The sequence below is a fragment of the Sinocyclocheilus grahami genome, unplaced genomic scaffold (genome assembly GCF_001515645.1).
Source record: "Sinocyclocheilus grahami isolate Dianchi unplaced genomic scaffold, SAMN03320097.WGS_v1.1 scaffold626.1, whole genome shotgun sequence".
In the NCBI taxonomy this organism is placed as follows: Eukaryota; Metazoa; Chordata; class Actinopteri; order Cypriniformes; family Cyprinidae; genus Sinocyclocheilus; species Sinocyclocheilus grahami.
The window spans coordinates 518,346-524,528 of NW_015505805.1; the positions used below are offsets into that span (position 1 = coordinate 518,346).

General features: G+C 37.1%; 1 protein-coding gene across 1 annotated transcript in view; it reads left to right on the forward strand.

Moving 5' to 3' along the window:
- Positions 1-6,183, forward strand: part of LOC107557971 (pro-neuregulin-3, membrane-bound isoform-like) — a 322,432-nt gene that overhangs the window by 268,015 nt on the left and 48,234 nt on the right. The window lies entirely within an intron of this gene.

Consider the following 6,183-nt stretch of genomic DNA (forward strand, 5'->3'; position numbering starts at 1 on the left):
AATGTAAGTCTTAGCTTGCACTGATTGATCTTAAAACATGTCAGTACCCTTGTCTCAAGATGCACCAGTAATGTTTTCCACGGCACATTTATTTTAAAAAAATGCTTAAATGTCCTAATTGAACAATGGCCTAATCCTGGCTTAGTCTAAGCCCTGTCTGTGAAACCAGGCCAAAAACTCATATTTCTGCAGATTATAAAATATAGAAAAAAGGGGGAAAATTTTATATTTAGTATTTTCTTTAAGCTTGCATTTCTTTACACTTCCAATTCTCTAAAGGAATTGCAAAAATCAGGTTACAGTGCAAACATGCCCAGAAAATCTGCATGGGACAATTTCTCATCTTGTAAGCCTGATTTTGAGTGCTAGGATATGAAGGATGCGGCAAGCTGCCACTGACATACTTTACTAGAACTATACAGCATCATTCCATAACTGCAATCCAATTCCAAAAACCTCATTTACATACAAAGGAAGCATGTTTGTGTTGCAAAGAAAGACAATAACTTCAGTTAAATACATTGCAGCTCTATCTTAGCATATTTACCAGTCCTTTAAACAAGGTTGTAGTTGGTTTATGAATTGTCTGCAGGTTTTTTGGGTTTGCTTCCAACGAAGTCACCCCGTAGCATGATGATACACATTAGTGTGTGTGGCATTGTTCATAAACATAGCATTTTGCTCTGGTCTGTTTCTGTTTCTTCTACTTCACTTGAAGGTTAATGAACAACATTGTAATCTTCTGAATGGCACCCTGACAGAGTTTGGCACAGATTTGCGCTACAAGTCTGCCAAGTCTTAGCCACTTTTTATCACTTTTGGCACAGAGACAAGGAGCCACCTATTGAGCAGACGAAAAATAGAATTAAGCACAGCAGAGTACCCAATTTCAGACGTGTCACAACAGCAAATTGTGAATAATGAGCTTACCACTCAATTCAGACAATAATAGCTCTGTTGAAGGAGAATTTAGTGCCGTGACAAATGGCTATTGTGAAATAAAAGCCGCACACATATTTTATGTTGGCCAACTAGACACAACACATTGTTTTATACATGTGACCCTCCACGTACAGGTCACGTACACAGGATGACTTACTGGGCTTTTACAGCTCTTAAATTTTCCGTAATCTCACTGGTATCCCTTCTGTTCAGATGGTACTCTTGCCTCTTCAGATTCACACAATCTTCTTCAGTTCAGAAACAAAAGTAGACAGGCTTTCAGTGTTTAAAGTTTGAGATGCCAGTAATGGGTTCACTGACAGGACAGGCACACACATAGCCAAAGTCTCTCCTGTGCCGCCGCTCTTAAAAGCAACATTCAGAGAAGACAGGGACACCCAGGGTCACGGTGTCCTTTAGTTATACGGCCAAAGCTTTCATCACACATCACACATCTCTCAACCTCTTTCCCTTTCCGTTGTGTCTCTATCCCTCCAACCTCTAGCTGATTTTCTTCATGGGTAACAATTACAACAATTATAGCTATACCCTAAGTGGATATTTCACCAAAAACTATTTCTGTCATCATTTACTCACCCTCATGCCGTTCCAAGCCTGCATGACTTTATTTCTTCTGTCCATGAAATGACAGTCACAGGGGTCCAAAACAACATTGGGCCCCTTTTGCTTGTATTGTTATGGCAAAGAAAAAAAACACCTCAACATTTTTCAGAATATATAATTTTTTTTTTGCGTGTGTTTAACAGTAGAAATAACATTTGCAAGTTTAAAGTAAATTCTTTTTCAATTTTGGGTGGGTGATCTATTTCTTTAAATATTATTTTTGGGATTAAGTAATTTACTTTCAATTTTGCTCAATTACATTTTGAAGGACAAAAAGTTATACTACTTAAACTTCATGAAGACCTTATTTCAAAGGTCGAAGTGACTAAAAGTATTCTGGGTTAAATTCAAGTTAAGCTTGAAAAAAAAAATCTGTGGCCTGTGGGTTATTACCAGAGAGCACATTTTTAGCTCATCCCTCAGTTTGTCAAAAAGAACAGGAAATGCATTTATAGTAATGCACTTACAGTAAAAGCCTAAGAGGCAAGATAGCCTGAGGGTTTGAAAGCCGTATATTTTTGTTAAAGCGCATTTATTAAAATTTTAGTTTGTCATTTCAGATGTAATGTTGTCTAAATTGTCTTTTTTGAGGTGGGGATTAGAGGTCTACACGGAGGACCCGAGACCCGGGGACCCGGGATCCGTACGGGTTCGGGGCTATATTTTAAATGGTCAGCCAGGTCCAGGTCGGGTCCCAATCTATTACTTCGGGTCCCGGATCTGTTTAACATCGTGTGTAATACCCGAGTCGATCGGACTCGGAGAACACCCGGCCGTTATCAGAGTCCTCCGCGCTGTGCGTGTGTTGTTTTGTAACTTTCAACTTGTAAAATTAGGATGAGAAAAGTGTGTCGGTAATTTGAAATAAGGTGGAGAAAAAGGAAAAAACAAACACTGTGTGAGTGTCAATATGTGAGTTATTATTGATTATTTTTTAAATAATATTATGAATGAACCGTCTTGTTGTTATATCTAAATTTGTTGCTCAGACTTGGTTCAGAGAGCACAGAGATGATAGCAAATTTAAAGCTAACGTCAGCAGCCATGGCACTGGACGAGCAATCGTTATTATAATCCAAATGGGCAAACAGTCTAAATTATTATGCAAGTTGACTCGAGATACAAAAAATGCAAAACTGCAAAGTCGCATTTGTCATCCGTAACCGTGACAGCAAGTGGACTTTTGAAACTGGAATAGCCTAATGAGTGGATTACGCATTTCTATTGGCAAGAGAGGAATAACACGGATGGAAATTTCTTGGCAAGGAGGATTGTGTGCATCACAGTCAGGTACAAGGGAGAAGGCTTCTTACATTAGGTAAGACAAAAAGTTTAATTTTCACAACTTGTTTATCGACTTGTTAATAGCAATTTGCTGTGGAATATGTGCCGATCGGGTCCAGTCGGGTCTGTGTCTTCCCGGCCGGGTTCGGGTCCATCTTTCAAATAATTGATGGTCCGCGTCGGTTCCGGGTAGTACATTTTTGACATTTCTCGATTCTGCACGGGCCCGGGTCCAACTTTCAAAATAATAGACGGGTCCGGGTCAGTTCAGTGTAGCACATTTACGGGTCTCTTCGGGTTTTTGGACCCGTGTAGACCTCTAGTGGGGATACTTCTAGGTGGAGGCTCTAATTATATAATTTATTTTGGGTAGAGTTTCAGTTTATGAATAATTATGTGCCATCCGTTCCTGGTATGTCCACAGGGTAAAATAAGGTGAAGTTAGATACACACTTCTTCCATCTGCATTCTTCTGCCTTTTGCTTGCATCCAAAAATTCCATTATGTCTCAGTGTCATATATATTCATCAGAGCACATGACCCAGGGTCAAGAAGAACATATATTCTGAATTATTACAGTCATTTTCTGGATAGCACCAAGGATCGAGCAGCCAAAGCCAAGCATTTGCAAGACAAAGCACCACATGTCTGTACTCCAAGTGAATTATGAAGAATCAAATGTTCTTTTTGTTCATTTCATTGGAAGATAATGCCAGACATGCTATTTAAAACATGCATGTAGTCTCTATCAGTGACCTCTTTGAATATGATTTTTCAAGATCAAAATCTCCCGTATGAAACAAATTCATTTTCATCTGTAGTTTAAGCTTAACTAAGATAACTCTCACTTTCTTGATCTACCATCAGTTCTTGATCTGTTTGATGGAAAGAAGTGCACACTATAAAGGCAAATATAAATTTCTCTCCTTCACAGTAGATAGGACAGAATGAAGGGTTTTCTCTTAAAACATCAGAGATTTTATATGAATGTGCTCTTGCAGCATCAGCTGCTATTGTGCATTTAAAGAGATAAAAAACATGAACCCTACAATTTAGTTTTTTTTATCTTTTCACCCTTCTTGATCATCTCCGTTTCTGTAGATTTACCGCACATTTAAAAGCCAGTAATATTCAAGTAGTGTTAATTTTTACTGCATTTTAACATAAATATACTTCAAAAAATTATCATATTTATTAATTTAAGTCCATTTTACTCTGACTGAAATGACAACTAGTTTTAATCAAGCATTATGAGCTGTACAGATATATGCCACCCCTGTAACTTAGAAATAGGAATGGCTTTTACGTTATCTTGCCCATTCAAGACTTTTGCACTTTGACGCACTGAAGGTTTCAAAATGTTATTAAAGTGTCTTACCCCATTGTTGCATAAATATTTCTCCTCGTCATTTGACTTTTTCAGAACAAAAAGTGCATGTTATTTGATTGGGTGTCTATTTTGCCTTTCATCATCACACAAAATGGGCAATGAGGCAACTGCAGTATCATTGGGGCAACACGCTAATGGATTGCAGTCTCTAGAGCCAATTTACCTTAACGCGTGGGAAAGTATAACACAAGCGTAAAGGGAAATTTTAAACTGATTGCTGCAATTCATCTGTTGAGGCCCGGTGCAGTTCTGCTTGTTCACACTTGTAAAATATTTATCCAGGTCTGAGGTAATGCTTTCGGATGGGTCATTTACAGTGAGATCTAGATCTTGTCAGCCCTCTTCATATTGAAAAATAAGTGAATTGTATGCTGACTATGTTCTCTTACGTTACAGTCTCCTTGGCAACATGCCACGTAGGCAGGGTTATAAGGGCTATATTTCTTCTTTATGTATCTTGGCTGAGAATAAAATGCATGTAGCGAAGCTAATTTTTAACCTGTTGAGCTTCTATTAACTACCTGCCTGAAGACGGTCATCTTCTCACATTTTCCTATGATAACTCAATTTAGCATCCATCTGGCAACAATTCAGGCAAATGTCAAGAGTGTTCAATACATCTGATTTACAGCAATCATGTACGACATGATTTATGCACTCAGGGTTTAATGCACATCACCACTTTGTGCATTTCTATTCTGCTTGATTGACAGCGACCTATTAGCTCTCAATTTCACGCGCCTCCGAAGAGACCTGCTGTTTATTTGTGGAGTTATCTGTTTGTTATTGTTACTTTGAGGGCCTCCTCCTAATTTCAAAGCTTTACGAGAACAGATCCCTCATTTTGGTTGCCCAGATTCCCTGCTGATCACAGTGTCTGTTTACTGAAAAGTGAGTCAGTGGTTATTAGTCTCTTTGTGATGATGGCTCTGCCAAAGGCAGCAGGTGAGAGGGGGTAAGTAATTGTCAGACTTGCTGATTAGAGAGGGTTCTCGCAGCCATGGGCTGCTTATATTTGAATGATTTTGGCTACAAAAGCTTCTTGTCATCATTCCAGCCTCTCTGACTAGATGACAGTGTTATTGGCCTTTTGTAACTTTTCATTTAAAGGGCAAGTCACAGGCATGATTAGTTATCAAAGACAGTGGCATCATCTCTGTGCAGCAGATTATGTAAATCGAGCTGATATAATTTCTCTCCAATCACCAGGAAATGTCACCCACTCGCTATTAGAAGCAGGAATCTTTAGATACCTTGGAATTCGATTCAATTTTAAGTCAAGATCCAATTCCAAAATTAGTCTTGATTAATTTCTCAGTTGACATCCATTTAAAAGGAACCATGTATTTTTTATGCAAATATATTATATTATATAGTTGTACTTGAATGGTTTTTCAAGGGCTCTTAAAATGTTAAATGGACTTATAAATATATAATTAACCAGTAACTTCTTGCAATACACACACACACACACACACACACATACATATATATAGTTTTTTTTCCCGCCTGATTTTCTTAAGAGCACCTGGAGATTTGGTTTTGTCCTCACCCTGCACATAGTGTGGCCCATTAAATATAACTATAAAAAAATTATTAATAATAGTGGTAATAATATTATTGCTCATTATTTATGTAGTTTTTTAAAATAAAATAATAAACAAAATAATACATTCTGATAATACTTTTATATTTTAAAATAAAAAAGGAGTATTTAATACAAATTATTTAATAAAATAAAATATTATTTTATAGTAAATTTAAAAATAAAATGCTAATTTTAAGTAGGTACGCAAATGAGCGGTCTGAATCTTATTTACATGGCACATTTTTTTAATTTTGGTCACACATACGCACTTGCGTACCACTTATGTGCACCCCTGTGTGCATATATATATATATATATATATATATATATGTATGTATGTGTATATATATATATA